Raw genomic sequence first — 22,861 nt, 5'->3', positions numbered from 1 at the left:
ATCTCTACTGTGTGCAATCCATATAGTTCTCACCTGTTGAGATACAACCTGCTATCAGATGAAAATCAGTAGCATTTACCAGTAAACATTTCAAACAACTTAGTGTGCATCAAACCACTATGAAAAACTTTCACTTCTCAGTTTCAATCCATTTAAAATTGCACAAAAATATGAGTTTCAGCCTGAGGCTTCATGCTCATGTTTCCTACCATCTTCAGAACTCATGTTCTTACAGCTCTTCAGCTGACAGTCTTTATTGCTGTGTACTTTACTAATTTATGTGCTGTGTATGGAGTAGACATCATTCCTACTTCTACTGCAAGTCAGTGAAACTTTTGATGCTTCTAATTTTTTTTTCTTCCATCATTTTTTTTACCTCTTAGATATGTTGTACTATTATAGGCAGCATATTGACTGAATAAACTTACACTGCAGCAGTGCTCATAATGTAAGCCCTCGCTGTCTTTTCCATTAGTCTCTGCTTAACACCCTTGTGAGGCATAGAAAGCTGTCTTGTTTGATATGAGATCCTATCTTTCTTCTAACCATTGTATTGACATTTGTATCAGTAAATCCAGGGCACTATTAACTTCCTGATTTAGTGCTTTCTGGTACTAGTAAGGTCCTGCAAGGACAATTCTCATAGCACTGTTACCTGCTAGTAACTACTGTTGCCTACCATCTTGCTCGTAAACTTCCTTTAAGTACTGAAAGGCTGCAATGAAGCCTTCTTGGAACCTTCTCTTCTCCAATCTAAACAAGCCCAACTGCCTTATCCTCTTTGTAGGAGAAATGTTCCAGCCCTCTAATCATCTTCATCCCTCCTATGGACCTGCTCCAACAACTCTGCATCCTTCCTGTACTGGTGTACTGTGGGACCCAGAACTGGGTGCAGTCCTCCGGATGGAACCTCACAAGGGCAGAGCAGAGAGGGACAATCACCTTCTTCACCCTGCTTATCACTCCTTTTATGATGCAGCCTGTTGACTGCAGATACTGTTGGCCTTTCAGGTTGCAGGAGCACACTGCTGGCTCATGTTCAGCTTTTCATCCACTGGAACCTCCAAGTCTGTCTCAGCAGGCTGCTCTCAATGAGTTCTTCTCCCAGTCTGTAGACATATCTAGGATTGCTCCAACCCGAGTGGAACACCTTGTATTTGTCCTTATTGAACCTCAGTATGTTCACACAGGCACACTTTTCAAGCCTGTCTAGGTTCCCCTGTATGGTGTTTTTCCCCTCTTCTGTGTTAATTGCACTGTTTGCTTGGTGTCATCAGCAAACATCGAGCTGAGGGTACGCTCGATCCCACTGTCTTGGTCATTGATAAAGATGTTGAAGAGCACTGGTCCCAGGAAGGGCCCCTAGGGGATGCTGCTCATAATCGGCCTCCATCTGGACATAGAGCCATTGACAACAACCCTCTGGCTACAGCCATCCAACAAATTCTTTATTCATTCAATAGTCCAGCCCTGAAATCCACATCTCTCCAATTTAGAAATAAGGATGTGGTGTGGGACCATGTCAAAGGCTTTGCACAAGTCCAGGTAGAAAACATCAGTTGCCCTTCCTTTGTCCACTGATGCTGTCACTTCATCATAGTGGGCACCAGATTGGTGAGGTATGATCTGCCCTAGGTGAAGCCATACTGTCTGTCTTGGATCATCTCCTTGTCCTGCATGAGCGTTAACATCTCTTACAGGAAGATCTGTTCCATGATCTTCTCAGGCAGAGAGGTGAGGCTTACTGGCCTGTATTTGGCCGGGTGTTACTTTTTCCAGTTGCTGAACACTTTGTTTGACAGCCACAATTTTTCAAATATGATGGAGAGCGTCTTGATGTGGTCACCAGCCAGCTCCCTCAGGACCCTGGGATGCATATTGTCTGGCTCAGTAGACTTGCAAACATTCAGCCTCATGAGGTGGTGTTGGACTTGCTCAGCTCTTACACTGGGGATTTTGCTCCCCCAACCTCCACTTACAATTTCAGGAATGCAAGAGGCATGGGAAGCCTAACTGGCAATGATGACTGAGGCAAAGATCTCATTAAGTACCTCAGCCTTCTCCGTATTTGAGAAGGTCAGCTCTCCCTTTTTGTTTATCAGAGGGGGTACACTCTTCTTTGCCTGTCTCTTCTACCCAATGTATCTAAAGAATCCCTTCTTGTTATTTTTCACATTCCTGCCAAGTTTAATTCTGTCTATGCTTTAGCTTTCCTGAACCCATCACTGCATGTCCAGTTAGCACCTCGATATTCTTCCCAAGTCACTCATCCCTGCTTCTGCTGCTTATACTTTTTTTTCCCTCAGTTTGACCTGCAGATCCTTGTTTAACCATGCTGGTTTTCTTGCCTCATCTGCCTGATGTCTTATTCTGAGGAAAGGGGTACCTATAGTATCCGTACCAGATAAATCACAGAGTTCAAAGTTGAATCAGCACTTTCTGGTACCTTCAGTACTATCTGGAGAAATGGGAGAGAAAGCCTTGGTAGCTTTGTGTGATTTGCATAGAGATGCTTAAGAAACAGGATCTCCCATCAATAATGAACATGGAGAAATAAAAAGTAACTAGCAAAGTTAGATTTATTTTAATAAAGCATCACTGAAACCTTGATAGGTGAGGAGGTAGAGCTTGTGACAAGTGCTAGAGTTACTGATTTAGCTGTACAATGTTCCCTTCCAATAAAGAAAAATCTGGCTTTGGGCACATTTTTGTAACATGTGCTAGAATTGGTGAGTATTTGTTAGAATGATGTTCTGAAGGAGGCAATAGTTCAGCACATGGTTTATGAACAGCTAATTCTAAGTTGGGCAGTGTGGGGCAGACAGCTAGGGGCACTCACCTCTCATGCTAGTGCCCATCTGTTTTTTAATTAAAGCCCTGATATGGCTGAGAGAAAATATTTTAAGTTGTCCAAAACTCAGAGGCTGACTAATAATAGAAACATAATTAACCATGTTACTAGTTAAAACCTGAAGCAGGCATTAATTTGATAGTATCGTACCTTCAGAGTGACCTTCAAAAGTCATTCTGAAGTTGAAAACCACCTGCTAGTTCTTTCTATCCCTGTTTTGAAGTGTCTAGGTAAATCTGTAGAATATTGTTTTCAGTTCAGAGGAATATGTTACAGATTAATGTTTTTCCCCAGCCTCAAAAATTACTGTAAAGTTAAACTGAACAGCAGTCAAGCCCAAAGAAACATTTACTGCCTGTACTAGTTCATAAATACTTTTCCTTCTGAGTGGAGGAGCATTACATCTATTACAAATAGAAAAGCCAATATTTTTGATGCTTTCAAGATCGTAGTACTTTCTTTATATCTGGTATAGCGTATTACCTGATTTTGTTTCAGTCAATTGGAGCACTCTGAAGATATACTCAGTGCTGAACTGGTTGGCCCAGGTAACTGCAAAATTTGGTTTTGAGCTGTGATGTCCCTCAGAGAGCTACTTTTGCAGTTCCTCTCTTTCATTATTGTGACCTAATGAACTATGGAACAGCCCTTTATCCCACAGTTTTGAAAACAAAATGGAATCTGCCATTCTAAATACAAGAAGTCAGACCAAACTTAGATTTGTGAACAAACTGTCAGAACATATACCTTTATTTTTTTCTGGAGATAGGTGTGATGTTTTTGGAGTTGCTTAATAACAAGGTTTAGTTTCACCATGTCAGTTTTCTTCTTTGTTTATGTGTGGTTTTAGTTCTTTATTGTTAACTAGGTGAAACCTGATTTCTGGAGGCTTTTGTGATGGATTAAGTTTCCATCTCTTTTCTAAGATGAATTTAAGGTTATTCATATTAAATTTTATGTCAGTTTAACTAGTGGTTTTTTTTCAATGTAAAAAGAAAGAATACTTTTCTCTAAGTTCCAAGTATTGCCTGAATATTGAAAAATTTACTACTTCTGAAATGCTTAATTAACAGACAGGAAACTGTTTGCATATGCAATTGATAGAATGAAAAACACTGACTATGTCATCTTTATTTAACATGCTTAGTGTACAGAAGTAAATCAGCAGTTTTGCTGTGCTCCACACGTTATCTAAATTATTGTGACTACTTTTTTTTTTTTCCTTTGTTCTGCTGATTAAACAATGGGTACTGACCCTTTGTGATTTTAGCAGATTCATAGTCCCATTTTTATGTCAGGCCTAAAAGCAAGTATGCTGTATGGGATTAAGTTATTCCCACTATACAGATCTGCAGCCACACAGCATTACTCTTTTTGCTCTCCCTTTGGCTTTTTCATTCTGAAATTTCAAACATTTAGTATTTTCCAATAAAAAGCAGTTTACTATCAGCAAAGTACTTCTGCTTCTTTATGTTGGAGGTTGCACAGTGCATTTAATTTTTTTCTAGTTTAGTAAACCAGCCTTACATACTCTGTAATTGTATCCACTCTTCAGTATTGTTACCTGAGAGATTACTTCAATTTTATTTGTCAGCTTTTTCCCATGTAACAAGTCACTGTGATTCTGGGTAATTACACATTTGCAGTTGTTTTCTGAAAAGCATAATAAAAATCCCTAGTGTTTCCTTCTACTTTCTGAAATATTCCCTTCTTTCACAATTGGATCTAAGTATTTCCAGTTGCTAATCTGCTCTTAAGTAAACAAAACATTCAATTACAACTTCAGGTTGAATTCAAAACCTGGGCATAATATCAGATACAGGAAAAAAAGTTAATCAAGTCCACTGCCTTAGGTTTATTTTTATTCCTGAAAACAAGAACATGTAAATCTCTTCTGTCCAGGCTTTTGCAAAAACATTACTAGAAGGATCTCACAAACATGGATAGAGTTCTAAGAGCAATAAGAGTACTAGTCTTAACACTGACCTCTGGGAGTTGGAGGATTTAGGAGAATTTCTCCTGATTTAGGAGGGAAGATTAAAGAAGCTGAATATACCTAGCTTGGCTAAGTGATGACTGAGTGGTACTGGGGTAGTCTAAAAATATTTGAAGGGTGTTAACATTTAGGAGAGAGGGATTTTATATGGAATATATGAGGAGGACTAGTATTAACTGCAGAGGGAGAAGGAATATAGAATGAATATTAGAAGAAGCTTCTCCATATCTTGAGTTTAGTGCTTAGAGATCTCTGCCATAGGAGTTAGAATGAAGATGTGGAGACTTTTAAAACGTATCAGATAAAATTACTAGGAATGTATTTGTAAAATTAGTCTTAAGGAGTGGCCTGATGTGATTGTGTTTTATATAAATGAGATGGATTATAGATTGGCTTTAATAAACTTTTATACAGGAAGAATCTAAAAGAAGAGGCAGTATTCTCATTCATATAGGATCCAGATAATGAGCACAGAAGAACTAGGACACTATATTTCTTGAAACAGTTACTTGTTAGCATAACAAGCTCTGTACTCTCTGTGCATTGCAAAGGTCTGGGCAGCAAAACTGGGAAGGCTGTGTGAAATTTATGCCTAAATGGATGGTTTTGCAAGTCTTGGTGATAATGGAACTCTGGGGCCAGAGTAAACCTGCTGCTGAAATGTACATAGTAGCTGTTTCTCATTGCTGTCACCTTGATCTTCTGACCCATTCTCTGAGTACTCCTTCAAATTCTCTGGGTCTCAATGCATGCACACAGACACAGTCATGTCTTATTGCTAGCTTCTGGAAGAGGAAATCAGACTGTTTCCATTGAAATACTTCCATCTGAAATGTCTTAATTATCCCTATTCTTTTCTCTATAGAGTAATTTGCGCAGTTAACTGCAAATTCCTTTCTAGGAACTTAGGTTTTGTCTATGGACTGGAATGCTGTTGTGTTCCATTACCTCAGCAAGAGCTGTTTATACAACAGGTGTGACCAAAGTTATTGATTGTGGTAGGCAGAGGCCTACTTCTATGCATGATATTTCAGGGAAACACACGTGGTAGTGTGTTATTTAGCACAGTGGTACCTTAAACCTTAACTAGTGATTATGAGCCTCCCTACAATATGTATACATCATCATCTTCAATTGTAGAATCATTAAAAAAAAGAGAGAGAGAGAGAGAGAGAGAGAGAGAGACTGGGATGGTCATCTTATCTATTCCTGTGCGGAGAAGGAGTGTCAGCTCTACTTAAGCTGTTTGTGTGCAGCCCGACACTTTTATGGCTAAAAGTGGGGGAAAGTAATTTTAGATACAGCAGCTTTCACCTAGAAGTTAGTTGAAACATTTCAACATTTGCAAATTTCCTTTTGGATCCATATGCATTCTTAGGTAACACTTGTAGCTTAAATAATTTTGTTAGCCTCCTGTTCCTGCTTTCTTGTCACCTCCTGAGTAATAGTTGCCCAGCTATCTGTCAGGCTAAACTGTAAAGTGTCAAAGAACAAGTATTTAAATAAAGAAGTACAGAACTGCTCCAGAGATAGGCTGAAGGAAAGAAGAAAAATCACAAACTACTGTTAGGAAATTTTATGAGCTTGGCAGAATTCAACTGTTATCCAGACACGTTTCTGGATAACAGCCAAGCCTTCATTTCTGTGAGACATTTCTGTGAGACTTTCTGTGAAGTTTTTCTGTCCTCGTTCTCTTATAAATGGCAATAATCAATACTTTATATCCACCTCTTACAGAATGAGTTGAACTGAGCCGTGGGATATGGTGAGAGGAAGTTAGGTGAAAAGTCAAATAGTTTTTCAACAGTAGTTAGCCATTCAATGGAGTTCAGCTTCTCATGAAGCTATGACTTGATGGTTTTAATTAATTTCTACATACAAAATCCGTATTCATTTCTTCCTGTAATACAAGAAGAGTTTCTTGGTACTTTTGCTGTCCTTAAGCTACTGCATAATTTCTACTTAGTGGGGCAGAACTAGGTCCTATATGCAGGAAACTGTAGCAGTCAGAACTTCATGCAAGTACCAAGCCAGAACAGGCTAAGTGCTTGAGAACAAGGTTTTGTTGATCATGCAACAACTGGCTGAATTCATAGAATCATAGAATCATAGAATTGCAAGGTTGGAAATGACCTGCAAGATCATGTAGTCCAACTGTCCTCCCATCACCATGCTACCAAAGCACTAGACCATATCTCACAGCTCCTCATCCAGACACCTCTTGAACACTGAGAGGGATGGCAACTCCACCTCCCTGGGCAGCCATTCCAGTGCCTGAGCACTCTCTGAGAGAAAATGTTTTTTCTTGTGTCTAACCTAAACCTCCTCTGGTACAACTTGTAGCCATTTCCTTGGATCCTGTTTATTGCCTGGAAGAAGAGGCCAAACCCCTCCTCATCACAACCTCCCTTCAGGAAGTTGTAGAATGCAGTGAGGTCTTCCCTGAGTCTCCTCTTCTCCAGACTAAACAATTCCAGCTCCCTCAGCCACTCCTCATAAGACTTGTGCTCCAGACCCCTCACCAGTTTGTTGCCCTTCTCTGGACACGTTCGAGGGCCTCTCATTCTGTAGAGTGATGATCACCTGTCTGCTCCGGCTGGCCATTTCTGTTTCTAATGCAGGCCAGATGCCATTGGCCCTCTTTGCCACGTGGGCACACTGTCAGCTCACATTCAGCCAAGCATCAACCAACTCCCCCAGGTCCCTTTCCTCTTCACCATTATCCAGCTACTCAGCCCCAAGCCTGTAGTGCTGCATGGGGTTATTGCGGCCGAAGTGCAGGACTCAGCCTTGTTCTTGTACTTGGCCTTGTTGAACCTCATCCCATTCATCTCAGCCCAACAGTCCAGCTTATCTAGATCCCTCTGTAGGGCTGCCCTACCCTCAGGCAGATGGACACCACCTCCCAGCTTGGTGTCATCTGCAAACTTACTGAGGGTGCACTCAATCCCCTCATTTAAGTCATCAATAAAGATATTAAACAAGATGGGCCCCAGTACCGACCCCTAGGGGAACACCACTCATAAACGGTCGCCAGCAGACTTAACTCCATTCACCACAATCCGCTGGGCACGGCTCTCTAGCCAGTTCCTTACCCAAAGAAGTGTATACCTGTTCAGACCACGGGCAGCCAATTTCCCCAGAAGAAGCCTGTAAAAGATTGTGTCAAAGGCTTTGCTGAAGTCTAGGTAGACCACATCAACAGCCCTTCCCTCATCTACCAGACTGGTCACCCAGTTGTAGAAGGAGATGAGGTTGGTCAAGCATGACCTGCCTTTCATGAACCCATGCTGGCTGGGCCTGATTACCATGTGTGATCCCTCCCAAGATGATTTGCTCCATTACTTTCCCTGGTACCGAGGTCAGGCTAACAGGCCTGTAGTCCTCCGGATCCTCTTTATGGCCCTTCTTGAAGATGGGAGTCACATCAGCAAGACTCCAGTCCTTTGGGACCTCTCCAGATAACCAGGAGCACTTGTAGATAGCTGTGAGTGGCTCAGCAATCACCCCTGCCAGCTTCCTCATCCCCCTAGGATGAAGCCCATCCAGTCCCATGGGCTTGTGACAGTCCTGATGAAGGAGGAGTTCTCTAACTGTCTCCACTTGAATCACCAGGGGTGTAGTCTGTGTAGCATAATTAATCTCATAGATCAAATAATTAATTAAATAATCATTAATTAATTATATTTAATTAATTAAATAATTATTCACATAGACCACTTTTTAGCTCTGATTTCTTGATAACTAGAGCTGAGTATTTGGTTAGCCTGACATGTGGACACATGAACAAGATTAGATTAGCACTTGGGCTAATCTAGAAAGAAATCTGGAAGAACAGAGTACTGTCGGTGCCAACAGGGGCAGCTGGGTAGAAAATGAGGAGGAAGAGAGATGCCAAAGTTTTTACTATCCTTTGAGGGATTACTGAAGTTGAGATTTGCTTTCACATACTCCTCAGCTATTGGCAGTTGTTGAAACAAGCAGAAAATACGTTTGTTGACCTAAGAAAGAGTTAAGCAGATGTCTGAGTGTATAATGTAGAGCCTGGACTCACATGCACTAAAGAATGCTATTAAAGATAAGTTTCTATGCTACTGTCAGTGGCCACGTTTTTCTAACATGAGTAAAATATGCTTACGTGTATTTAACACTGTAATTCTCAGGTGTCCTAAGAGACTAAAAGCTGTTAGTTTGGCATGCTTTTCCACATACAATTCTTAATGGCTTTTTTTTTTTGTGTTACCTGATATACTCTCTGACATATGAAATATTCATATTACTATATGCAGCTGCTTTGTTGTGACTGGGAATTTCCCAGCCAAAATGTGTCTAAACAATTGTTCATTACTCTTACTTGGGAAAGTATCAGAACTGCTCTGTTGCTGTCGCAACCTTTACTGTGTATATGAGGGTTATTGGATGGATTATCAGTGGCCTGAGGTGATAATGTGGAAGAACACAGCTGATGAGGGCATTGAATTTTAATGCACTGAAAAATACTGTATTTAATGTTGAAGGTTGGTACAGGGTTGTGTAGCCTAACACTTCCTGTTAGAATAATGGTGAGGGATTGCTACATGAATACACTGCTACACTTTAGTAAAAGATCGTCTTTACAGAGAATAATCCCATGTACCTTTGGGAAAGATAAGGAGGTAACTCTCTTCAGAGCAAAGATTCAAGGACAGTAAGAACATCGCTTGTTCTCTTGGCAGTGTATGTGTGTTCTAGGGTTAGATGGAATACAGTTCCAGGCTACGGTGTCTCGGGTTGCAAAACAGCTTTAAGAAGTTCTGCCCTGATTCTTTCTCTGTTCTCTTTACAGTGTGGTCACAAAAGGAACTGGATAACCAATCCAATTAAAAATAGACTGAAGGGAGAAGGAAAAACAAACAAACAAAAAAAAACCGCAATCATAAATCCTGCAACCAACCAACCAAGCCAAATCGCACAAAATCTAAATTGAGTAGCTTATTTTTTAATTTTGGTAATTATTTTAGAGTGATAAGTGCTTGCTTCCTCTGTTTTCCTAATTCCAGAAATTTACTTAGTATGACCGCACATAGGAAATGATGAAAAATTTTAGGGAGCAGGGAGAAGGGAAGCTTTTCAAGTTTGTTGCTGCAACAACACACCTGGTGATTTTTCATCTATCTCCACTCATTGTTGTGTACCAATATGAAGCTACAAAAAAACTGCAGGCCTTGTAATTATTATCCCTCATTTATTGCACTTTGCATGGAGTGTCTTAAACTGGCCATCAGGAAGCAACAGTTTCAGAATATTGATAGCCCTTCTTACGTTCCTAGATAAGGATTTAATTTATATAGTGAATGAGAGAAATAAACATTTACGCTTCCTAGCAAAAAGGTCTTTTACAGGATAGAGGGCTTCAGTGTTGAGATGAGTTAGTAAAAAAATCTGCATTTTATGCCCATGGATCAGCCTAACCTGTTTTTCCTTATGCGAAGGGAAGAAATCATATTTTGTCATCCATAAGTTCATAGTTGAGAAGTGTAGAATCTTCTTTCTCTGAGAGTGTATGTCCTCTTATGAAAAGGTACTGGTCTAGTTTAAGTAACACATTCTGCCCTAGCAAATAAAGCTTTAACTTCTGCATCATTTCAGAGGATAAAGGAGCTCAGCCCTTTCACAGTCAAATACTAAACACAGATTTATCAAGGTACAGCTGAAGATGAGGTAGTGCTAATCACCTCATTATTGTATTTGCATTAATCTGATTGTTTTGATAATTTTTCAACATTTTATTATATTGACTGTAATGTGCTCAGGAAGGTTTCTTATGGAAGGTAAAAATGGAGCAAATTTGAGCATTGGATGAGTGATCAAAGAGATAAAACTCTCTTCTCCTAGCTGAATATAAAATCCTTTGATGTGTGCTATTGTGCTACAGGGGCTCAAACTTGACTGCTAAGCACTATGGTTCTACAGTGATAGGGGAGAGATGTCTTCATAGAACTGGCTAGTGCACTGTAGTAATTTTCTATTCTATATCTAAATGATTTTCTATTATCTTTTTCATGCACAGTGCTAGTGTGATGATCATAATTATATGTTCTCTCATTGCTTACTGAATACATGTCTTGTTCCTGGATTCAATATAGAACTTAGGAAGAAAAATACAATTTGTTAAAAATAGTGAAAGGAATTTGATTAGTTAACTCTGCTGTTGTTAATAAATCATTTAAAGAGTTGTCTGCACCTCTTATCTCAAAATCAACATGCTGCTTTTGAAATTCTACACTGCTGTTGGCTTCTGTTGCCACAGGGGTTTGCCACAGTTGCAGTCCTGATGAATTTAAAAAACATGACACCATACCACACTAGTTGCTCAGTATGTTAAATTTAGAAGCACTATTGAAGTCACAAGAACAGTGAAGAACAAACAGCAGAGTTTACAGATTAATTAACGGTGGGGAAGCAAAGGTTGGAGGCTACCAGGAAGAGGTGGAAAGATAAGGATGATGGAATCATAGAATGGCTTGGGTTGGATCTCAAAGGTGATGTACTTCCAACCTCCCTGCCACATGCAGGGATGCCAGCCACTATATCAGGCACTAGAATGAGTTGCCTAGGGCCCCATCCAACCTGGCATTGAACAGTTCCAGAGATGGGACATCCACAACTTCCTGGGACAGTCTGTGCCAGTGCCTCACCACTCTCAGTGAAATTTTTCTCCTGATGCCTAATCTAAATCGCTTCTCTTATATTAAAACGGTTCCCCCTCATCCTGTCATTATCTACCTGTGTAAAAAGTTCGTTAACCTCCTGTTTACAAGCTCCCTTTAAATATAGGAAGGCTGCAATTAGGTTTCCCCACAGCCTTCTCTTCTCCAGAATGAAGAAGCCTAGCTCCCTCAGTCTTTTTTCATAGGAGAGCTACTCCAGCACTCTGATCACCTTTGTGGCCATCCTATGGACCCATTCCAACATCTCCACACCTTTTTCTGCTGGGGGTCACAGCTTGAACATTGTCCTCCAGATAGAGCCTGATGACAGAGTAGAGGGGGATAATTACCTCCCTTTTCATGCTGGCCACCCCTCTTTTGATGCAGCCCAAGATACCGTTGACCTTCTGGTCCGTAAGTGCACACTGCTGGCCCATGACGAGCTTTCAGAACCCCTAAGTCTTTCTCGGCAAGGCACATCTCAATGAGTTCTTCTTCTAGTCTGTAGACATATCTGGGATTGCTCCCAAGTGGGGACATCTTGCACGTGGCCTTGTTGAATCTCATTATGTTCACAAGGGCCACTTTTCAAACCTGTCTAGGTTCCTCTTTTGGACGTCATCCCTTCCTTCTGTTTTGTCAGTTGCACCACTCAGCTTACTGTCATCAGAAAGCTTGGTGAGGGTGCACTGAATCCCACTTCCTTGATTCTGAGACAGACCCCTAGGAAACATCACTCATGACCAGCCTCCACCTATACATAGAGCCACTGAAGCACAGCCCTTGGCTGCCCTTGGCTGTGACCACCAGACCTATTCTCTGAATAGTTCACCACCCTTCAAATTCCTGTCTCAAATTTAGACACAAGGATGTGGTGTGGGATCATACCAAAGGCATATAAAAAGGAAGTGATTATAGAGGGATGTTTGACTTTGAGGATAGCCTCAGCTTTGTTGGTTGAATTAATATTAAAAGTAGGAGCTGAAACAGAGAGGGAGGGAAAGATTAGACCTTTTGAGGAGACTGGGTGCTGAACATCACCAGTGTATTGTATATGTGGTATATGAAGACAAAGATCTGAAAGATGGATGAGAAGGACATGTGGGAGACATAGAGGCCAAAGTCTAAAACTTCATAGATAATTTAGAGACAAAACAGGAGATCTGAAGGTTGAAAATGAGCAAGTTGAGTAATAAAGAAAGACATAAATGACTGTCAGCAGTCAATGAAGATAGCAAGGGATGAAGCGAACCCAGAACTGAAAAGGAGATGTCACATAATTTTTTCTAACCTCAGAAAAGCTGGGCTAGAAAATTGGAAAACTACGAGAAGTTATTCACCAGACCTTTGGTGACTTGTGGTGGAGGGATCTAATGAGGTTAACATTAAAATTTATGTTAAGGGTGATATCAGTAAGAGCTACGTGTTTGTGTATCTTGCCAAAAGAATGGTAATAGTGATTAGAATTATTGAAATGTGGTTTTGACACATGCAGCCCTGTTTGTGGAAAAGGTGACTCCGAGAAAGGCATTTAGTGTAGCTGGGAGGAAGAAGCAATGCCATGAGTGACAGCAAGTAAGACTGCAAGGAATTAAGGACTCATTGTACATGTTTATGAGAACAGTGTAACTGTTTTAAGTGTCATTCTGAAGTAATCTAAAAGACTTATTTTGTATTTTGCTTTGTATGCATAGAAAAATATTAATATTTGGTGGACAGTAGAAGTATACTTAAGTTCCCTCTTGCGTCTAGATTTATTGGTCATGTGACATCTGATGCACAGTTCATTATTTATATCTTTATCTTAATCTACAGTTAACAAGATGCTTAGTTCATGCAAGATCTAAGTTCATAACAAGATGCAAGTTCAGGGGACTGCTACATCACAGAAACTATCAGTAAGTGACAGACTGAAATGCTAGTTGAGGTGGTTTCCTTGACTTTTATGGAAAATATCTGCACAGTTGTTTCTGTAGGTCTTTGCTGCACTTCGCAGATAGGTAGGTGCATGCAGTAGCTTCGAGAACAGACAGATATATCTACCAAGAAGCAGGTATTTTCATTCAGCTTCCCACTGACAGGATTTTGCAGAAATCTCAAGTTCTTTGCTCTCATCCACTCCAGAAGAGCCTTTTGGTTCTTTTACCTGAATTTGACACCAAGGCTTAAAGCTTTATCTGCCTCTTGTACAAGCAGTAGTATAACATTACTAGCTAAAAGCCAGCATGAAGCTTTGAGATAGGTTTAGAAATGCTTTTTATGGCCGTGGGAGTGCTTTTGATTCTTTTTTTCCCCTTCAGAAGTAGATATTTATTTCCTCATACAGTGAGAGAGAAAGAAAATCCTTTCTTGTAGTTGCTGAATTGAACTGAATGCACCGTTTTGCAATTCAGCCTCATGGGGTGTGAAAGCTAAATTATTGCCCTTGGAAAAGAGAGGTAAAGAACATCAGGGAATTAGGGAGGGTTTTTTTGCTTTTTTTGTTTTTTTGTTTTTTTAATGCCATTCTTCCAAGAGGACGCTTCAGGGGATGATTTTGGCTGAAGCTTCATGAAACCCAACACATATTTTTGTCATAGGAGGTATGAATGTTGGCAGATTTTGGTGACCATGGGAGGCCTCAGCAGAAGTTATTCTAGGAATATAGGATCGGAAGAGCACTTTACATGGCTCCAAAATATGAACCATCTGAAGATTTATGACAGCTCTGTCTGTTCTGGCCAAGTGAGGAGTGTTAGATTTTGCTTCACCCACAGCCAGAGTTGTGAAACAAAGCGCTTTCCATAGGCTTTGAGCCTTCAGACTTCCAGCAGTGTAGTACTTGCTTACATCTCACTTCTGATAAGAAAACAAAAGATACATGCTTCTCCTGCAGTTTTATTCATGGTAATTTAATATATTCTTGATGCAGAGGTTACTATGTTTGACTGTTTGTATAATTCTATCTTCAGTAGCCCTTGTGATATTAATGTCTTTTTTGGGTGACTTGGTTTTTGCTACCAACATCTTTATTAGCTTAAAATACTCTTCCACCCCTGTGTTTTTTCCTGGCTCTGAGGGGATGCTATTCTGGAAGAGAAAGTCTGTATGTTTATTTGAAAGGTGGCAAGTAGGAAGTGAATTCTAAATCTGGAATTCTAAATCCATGTATAAATGCTCTCCCTAAAGAATTTCAGTTTCTAATATGTGTAATTTGCACAGCTCTGCAATTTTTGCTAATGTTGTCAAAGACAAACAGTTAAACACGTACCTGGGAAAACAATTCTCACTTCTCCAGACTCAACCTAAATTTATTGCCTTTTCTCTCCACTTCCTAGTCTCAGCTTCTCTAGTTTTATTCTCTAGTTCCCTTCTAGTTCCTTTATTGAGGTGGAAGATGGCACATTTTTTTCTTCCAGTGCTCCTACATGGGTTCTTCATGGGCTGTAGTAATGTCAGAGTTGTCCCTGCTCTGATTTAGATCCTCCATGGACTACAGTTGCCTCAAACTGTACTCTCTCTGCCATGGGACATATTTAGCCAGCCACATCCCCAGCAATGTGCACTTCCACATCTCCTTCTTCTTCCTCTTCTCCAGATGTGCATTTTCATACATCTTGCATGTTTCCTTTCGTACATCCTCACCTCTCCTGTTTGTTTTTATTTTTGTATATCTCTTCATACATCTCCTGCCTCTAGTGGCTATTGTCCTTTCTGAAAAATTTGAACAAAAGTGGCATAAGCCCCTCTGACTGAAGTTTTGGCATGCGATACATTTCATCCATTTTGGAAATGGCTAGAATTAACAGTGCACAATGGGCTGTTCATGTCATCCTCTTGCACAGACTGCCTTGCAGCTATTTACTACTGAAGAACAGTAGTGAGTTGTCGGACTGCTTGGTCTATAAATTTCTTGACTTCCGTGAAATCACAACAATCCTAATCCTAGTCCATAATATTTATTATACTGAGTTAAGAATCCATTAAAATTTAATTGTGCAAGGGTGACTTTAGCCAGTGCCTGGAGCTTTTCTATATGCTCACGTCGTTTTATAGCCCAATTTGTATCCTTTAAAATTTGTCTGCCTAAAATTTTTCACATCCACTCCTTTCAATGCTAGTTATTCTTATCTCTTCCATTCATTCATTTCCCATTGCCCCACAAAGGGTCCATTTGATAAGTATACATTTCCCTCCTTGTTTCTTTGGGGATAATACAAGATGTTCAAAACCTCTTTTCCACCCATTTTCCACATCTGAAGTGTATCAAATTGTCTTGAAATTCTGGGTAAGCCAACATCTGTGGAATAAGTGCCTTTTCTCATCACTTCTGTTGTTTCTTACTTTGCATGGTGGATTCATATCAAATGCTAATTAAATAATCTTCTTTGCACTAGACAAAGTTTGTGTCACTAGTGTTCGGTATGAGCTTTGTAAAAATGTTTGCATTAGTTGGGAAAACAGTCAGAAGGAATGTAGCAACAACAGCATCTGCTCCTGTTAAAGTCTTAGGTGAGTCACCATGCTTTGCTGAAGCTGGGAACTAAAAATGTCAGTGGTTACATGTTAGTCATTGTACATCCAGCACAAAAATACTTCCTAGTTTGTGCGTAGAGGAGCTGGGACTGCTTTTTTGTCTCAGATACACACCTGATCCTTCCCTACACAGAATAAGGAGTTCTTCTGAAATAATACCATTATGAAAAGACAAAAACAGGCATGTCCAAGCTACAGCCCTGCCCATCCCATTCCAGTAGCTGCCCCACCTCCATGCCATCATGAAGGCAGCTCTGCTCCGCCAAGTGTCCTGGCCCAGCACTAGGCATGCTGCCATCACTCAGCACTAACCAAGCAGTGCTGACTTACGATATGGCAAACAATTTTATGCATTTTGATACAGTGGCTAAACACTGTCCCATGAACAGTGAAAAATCTGCAGCCTTTCTTTTTTTTTTTTTGATAAGGAAATTTTAGAATATGTTGCAAGATCACTGAAAAAAATCATAGATTTATATTTACAACTCCATTTTCAGTTGACATAAATACATCAGCTGCAGATCTTCAAATGGAGCATATAGCGTTGCAATCATACATTCAACTAAAAAATCCAATCATGTCTCTTTACCAGACTTTTCTAAGACCTCTCCTATCAGACGGAAATATCCCTCACTTCACAATCATACCTTATTCACATTATCGCTTTTTGGCAGTACACACACACATTTGTGAAAAATTATTGTCAAGGATGAAGTACAGAAAGTCAAATTCCATAAAAAATCTCTGATGAACACCTTGAGAACTCACTGTGAATTGCAACCACTTCAGTTGAACCAAGCATCAATGAATTTCCTTCACAAAAATAAGGTCAAATATCCCACTGGTTTTCTGTTTTTGTTGCTTTCTCTTTTTTAATGTTTTAATAAAATATTAAAAATTAAAAATAAAGAATAATTAAAATTTTAAAACAAATTTTGTTACTTATATACTATAACTATATATTATATTTTACAAGGGCTGCTCAGAAACTAATGCCTCCTATTTTATTATGTTGGCCCATGATGTCCAGGGCGGATGTCAGTGATATGGCTTTCCCAACAATATTCTGTTACATTTTGGTGCTGTGTGTCAGATAGCAGCAGAGCAGCAGTCTGACAAAATGATGTCTAACATAAAGGTGTGTCATTGAGTTCTTTCATGCAAGAAAAATGGCACCCACTGACATTTGTGGATGCTTGCTCACTGTTGATAGAGATCAGTAAATGTGAACACAGTGATGCAGCAGGTGGTACATTCAGCAGTGATGACAGTGACAGTTGAGCACCTCTGCTGGTGCAGGTTTTGACAAGTGAAGTTCTTGTATATCACTGACGAAAATGCATAGCAAATAGTGATGAAAATGTGAAATAATATTCCGTAGAAAATTTATCAAAGAGAGTTAATGTGCTCCTTATATCTTGTAGTTTCCATGAAAATAAATAGGAGACATTATTTTCAGAGCAGCCCGAGATGTTTCCTATTCATTCAGTGCAGTCCATGCAAGCCAAAAGGTTGGACATCCATGGATTAAGATCTGTAAATGTAAAATGCTTTTTCTGTCCCTTCCTGTGCTTTGGTTGTGTTTCACAAAGTGGTCTAACTGTAGTCAAGGATATTTACATTATTCTCTTTCTGAAACAGACTGTATTAGTAACTCAGCCAGCCCTTGCCTTAAAGATTCAATGGTAAATTTCTAGCATAGAATTCTTCCTTACATTCATTTTTTGCAGTGTTGAATTAACAAGGTTTTATAATAAAAACTTTTTGTGTGTGTGTATGGAATAATAAACTCAATAAAAATTACATCTTTTTTCACTGCTTGCCTTTTTGATGTCTGTGATGTCCTAACATACATGTTCTCATAGCAATGAAATGTTTTTTAACAGTTATCGATAAACTTCACGCAAGCGATTGTTTGCTTCCCATTTTATCCCTGCTCCATTCCTCAAACAGTTGTAGCCATATAGGATGTCTTACAGCCTTGTAGATCCCACTTCCAATTTTAACTGAGGTACTGTATCAATAGTGTGGCCACCAGAGATGTATCACTTTGCAGAGCCTGCTCTTTCTGCCATGTTTCCTGCCTTGAACAAACCTACGGTTCAGATATATAACTACTGTTTTTCTTCTGCTCTTTATTCCTCGATCACACTCTTGCTTCAAAGAACACAAGCAAATCTGGTTATCTGATCAGATTTGATACATGGAATCTGCACAGTCTGCCTCTTATCTAGATGGCCACTCCCAGTTCTGTGGATTAATCTTTGTACACCTGTTTACTTCTGAAGTTGTCAGAAGCTCAGCCTTCTCTGCATCTCTTCCAGATTTTTAAATCCTGGATCTCAGTCTTCTGCATTTTCTTGCCCTCATTCCAAGCAATTTGAAGTTACTGCAAAACTTCATTTCATTACACTTTTCTTTCTTGTTGCTGTTAATACCATTTCCCTCATTTGTCACTGACTGCCTTTTCTTTGCCTCCCTGCACTGCCCTCTCATTCTCCCACACTGAAAATAAAGCTACTTGTTCCCTTGGCTCTGAAAGGCCTAGTCTCCCTGTGTCACCTCTTAAAATTGAGATGTAAAATCTTCTAACTATCTTCAGCCTGCAATGACTACTTGGTCTGTATTCAGACATGGATTTTTTTCATTTCTTCCAGGCAGTGCTCTACCTTCCCACAATCTTTCAAAAAAAACTTTCTTTTCCTTCTTTTTTTTTTTTTTTTTTTTTTTTTTTTTTTTTTTTTTTTTTGAATGTCACCCAGTATCTGAAAGTGTTTTAATTCACTGTATCATTTCACACTGCTAAATTCCATTTTTGTTTGTTTTCTTGTACTTCGAATCACAGAACGACAGAAACATTTAAATTAGAAGATATCTCTTGAGAGATTCTTCCTCTATTACAGCAAATTTCTCAGGACAGTGTCCAGTTGGGTTTTGAGTATCTTCAAGGATGGAGACTACACAGTCTCTCTGGGTAATCTGCTTTGGTGTTACCAATTACTCTCACCGTAAAGCAAGGTTTTTTTTTTATGTTCAGAGAGAATTTCATGTGTTTCATTTCGTGCTCATTGTCTTGTCCTGTTACTGGGCAGTATTGAAAGGGGAGTGTGTCCCTTTTCTTCTTTCTCCCCAGTCAGGCATTTCTATTCAATGATAAAACTACCCCTGATTCTTTTCTGTCTTGCGTAAAGATACTTTAGTGCTTCAACCATTTTTTGTGAACCTTTGCTGAACTCACTCTAGTATGTCTATGTCTATGTCTTTCTTGTGCTTTTCATAATATTCCAAATCATGTAAGCAGTGCTGAGAAAGGGGGAATAAGTGGATCACCTACATTGACCTGCTGACGATGCTCTTCCTAACGTAGCCTCCAGCGCTGTTGGCCTTCTCAGCTGTAAGGGCACATTTCTACCTCACATTCAGTTTGCTGTCAACTGAGACACCCAGGTCCTTTTCCTCAAGAAAAAGCTTGCTTTCCCCAGCATATACTGATAGGCAGATGGTTAAACTGGATGATCTTGTAGGGCTTTTCTAACCTTGGTGATTCTACGATTTTATGATGCGGGGATTACTTTTTCCCTAGGTGTAGAAATTTACATTTCCCTTTGTTGAACTTCAAGATATTCCTGTTGACCCATATTTTCAGTCCATCAATAGTTGTCTGAATGTCAACTCAGCCTTTTGTTTTATCAACCAATCTCACAAGTTTTGTATCATCTGAACTTTCTGAGAGTGCATTCTGTCCTGTTGTCCAGGTCATTAATGATGATGTTGAACAATATTGGCCCCAGTACATGACTAGAAACTTTGCTTTAATGGGACTTGGTGCCACTGTTCAAAATCTTCTGGGCCCGGTCGTACAGTTTCCAGTTCACCTTCTTACCTACTTACCCAACTTACCCATGCTTCCTCAGCTTGTCAATAAAGATATTATGGAAGATAGGGTCAAATGCCTTACTAAAGTAAAGTACACAATCTCAACGGCTCTCCAAACATCCATAAAGCTGGTGATCTTGTTGTAGAAGCTATCAGGTTGGATCTCCCATTTGTAAATCCATGTGAACTACTTTCAATCTCATTCTTGTCCTTTGTGTATCTGGAAATGGGTGTTGATGTCCAGGTGTTGATGTGTGGCTGACTGGCCTGTTGTTTCGTGGTTATTCCTTCTTGGCTTTCTGAATGATTGAAGGTGAGTGGCTTTCTTTTTACTTTTCTGTTCCTAATGGTGATTTGGATCCATGTCTACAGCTTCTACATGCTGTGGTAGTAGGAGTATTAAGCTAAACATTTGATTCTACTTTCTTATTGAAAATTTTAAATAGATACAAGGTGACCCAAAGTTCAGCCCCTAAAACTCAGACCTTTACCATGTGAATTAATCAGTACATTTATAAAATTACCACACTGCCAATCTTTACAGATATAACTGTTTTTTTAAAAAATCTCTAAATTTGTATTTGCGTTCTTTCCATATTACAGGCCGAAATGAACTGATTGCCCGTTATATTAAGCTGAGAACAGGGAAAACACGCACAAGGAAACAGGTAAGTGTGAAGTATTCCATTTAAACTTTAGGTGCTTAGGACCACTACACATGCTGTGAGGACATAAGAGAAATTCTTTGCTACTCACTTGCTATTCGTTTCTAACTTTCCTAGGAAGAGGCTACAGTTTAATAAGAATTGTAGGAAGTCAGAAGAATTTTTTGACTACAGTGCTTCTCATCCACCTAATGACACAATTTTTCTGCTGTTAAACAGTGTGGGCTTTTATTTGTTTTGTTTACTAATGAACATCTTAGCTAACATAAACAGCAGGGTTTTGTTCAGACCAGACATACAAATGGCAATGGTGATTTTGAAAACATGGCAGATTGGATGAAAAATACGTTTCTGTGATTTGGGAGTGACAGTACAGCCTATTCTGGACAAAGCCCTCACAAACCTGGATGTACTTAGGGTAGAGGACTGAAAGGACTGGATTCCTTCCAATCTAATTTTTTCTATGATGTATTTCAGCTCGGATTCTGAAGTTCTAAGAATCAATATATAGTGGCCAAGGTCATATAACATTTTCCCAAGTGTATGCCAAGATGGAAAGAGGTAAAAAACTCTCAGTCCTCAGGTTCATGGATGTGTTCTTCAGTTTCATAGAAGATCTCTGGCTTTATAAAGCCATTTGAATGGTAAAAGTCATTCATTGGCCTGTCTCTGTTGATCCTTCACTTAATCACAGTTACTTTTAGAAAAGCATCTCATTACTGCCACAACTCTCCTCCATCCATCAACCTAAATAACTCCCTATTGCACAAGGTGTCTAAAGCAAACTTTACTTCTGCAAACAGCTACCAAATACTTGACAGGATTGAAGATTAATTTTGTCTTTCAATGCAGGTATCTAGTCACATCCAGGTCCTGGCAAGGCGGAAAGCCAGAGAGATTCAAGCCAAGCTCAAGGTACAATGGGTATCCTTTATCATATCATGCATTCCTTGAGTCTTCTTTCTTTCATCCTCTCTATCTTAGAAGAGCTGGAAAAAAAAAAAAAGGGTGAGATTAGCCACTTGTATGGGAGCTGCTGAGTCATGGCCTGAACCTCTGATTGATCACCTGAGGCAAGCAATGAGTCAGCCAGAGGAGCACAGGTGAAGGCAATTCACCTGTGCTGCCAGAAGGGGTGGAGCTTGGCTCCACCATTAGGACTCCATTTAAGAGCTGACTACCCCCAGGGAAGGTTCTCTTTCTAGAGATCCCTCCTTTGGAGTTTTCCAGAGAGTTTAGGACAAGGGTAAGTCCTCTATCTATTCTTTTTGGTGTAGTAACCTGCCCAGCCAAACTCTCCTGTATATTTCATGATTATAACACCTGTATATTCATTGATTGTACACCACTGAACTGTGCAAGACCAGGAAGGTAAAGCTACTTCCTAGGAAGTGTTGTCCAAACATTTGTATTGTTGGAGCTCTGTGATGTCTAAGGCAATTCTATTTAAGGAATAAAGAAATAATAAGTTTTGTTTTAATGTGTCAGATTTCTACCTCCACTTTATACTGCTGTCTACCAGGTTTGAGCATCTCTTGGACTTTGAAACATTTCTTCAACTGAGAAGGTGGAGCTTATGCTTACAAATGTTGACCCGTAATCATTCCCAGTGTTTTCTGTGCCTTGGCAAGGGTAACTTTACAGGTACTGGTGTGCTAGTTCTACTAGTAGTTGTGCCTGAGAAAGAATCTGAGTTAGTATAACTACTGGAAGGAAATTGCAAAGCCACCTGTTATCTTCTCAAGTAAAGTGTTACCAGCTGAACAGATTTTGCACTGTGATTAATTCAGACCTGATTTGAAGAGTCCTGGGCTTACCTTCCTTCTTAATAGAAGGAAAATGGCTGACTTCTGTCTATCTGCGTAAGTAAAATCTGTGTTTTCCTTTCTATAGTCCTTGTTATAAATCATTGAGACAGCCAAGGAAGGAAGATTCATGCTGGCCTTCCTGATTTGATGTGGCAGTAAGTGATCTTAAGAGAAGCACACTTGCTTCCCTGATTTTTCCATACTTCAGGTGACAGTGAGGTTGTTGATATCTCAGTCCAGTCATGAGACTGGGATGATCAATTCTACCAGAGAATAATATTCCTTATAGTCATGACTATCAAGTAAACAGTTGTTAGTATGTGATTCCTCTGCACTGTCTGGACAGCTTTTTGCTGGGCTACCCAAGGTGTAGACTGTCTGTGAGTGACACTGGCACTTAGTGCTGGGGTGTATGCATCTCTGGCATGAGCAGTGATTACTTCTAACTGTCATAAATGAGC

General features: G+C 39.7%; 1 protein-coding gene across 2 annotated transcripts in view; it reads left to right on the top strand.

Moving 5' to 3' along the window:
* Positions 1 to 22,861, top strand: part of TEAD4 (TEA domain transcription factor 4) — a 70,402-nt gene that overhangs the window by 23,131 nt on the left and 24,410 nt on the right. The window contains exons 2-3 of one of the 2 annotated variants that reach the window (XM_048955039.1): positions 20,531 to 20,595; positions 21,445 to 21,507. The gene's annotated coding sequence lies outside the window, so the exon portion shown is untranslated. Of the gene's footprint in view, positions 1 to 20,530; positions 20,596 to 21,444; positions 21,508 to 21,581; positions 21,839 to 22,861 lie in introns of those variants that run through there. The other variant, XM_048955050.1, reaches the window with a different exon arrangement.

Source organism: Lagopus muta, chromosome 1, assembly GCF_023343835.1.
Source record: "Lagopus muta isolate bLagMut1 chromosome 1, bLagMut1 primary, whole genome shotgun sequence".
Lineage (NCBI taxonomy): Eukaryota > Metazoa > Chordata > Aves > Galliformes > Phasianidae > Lagopus > Lagopus muta.
This window is presented reverse-complemented; position numbering and strand designations above follow the sequence as displayed.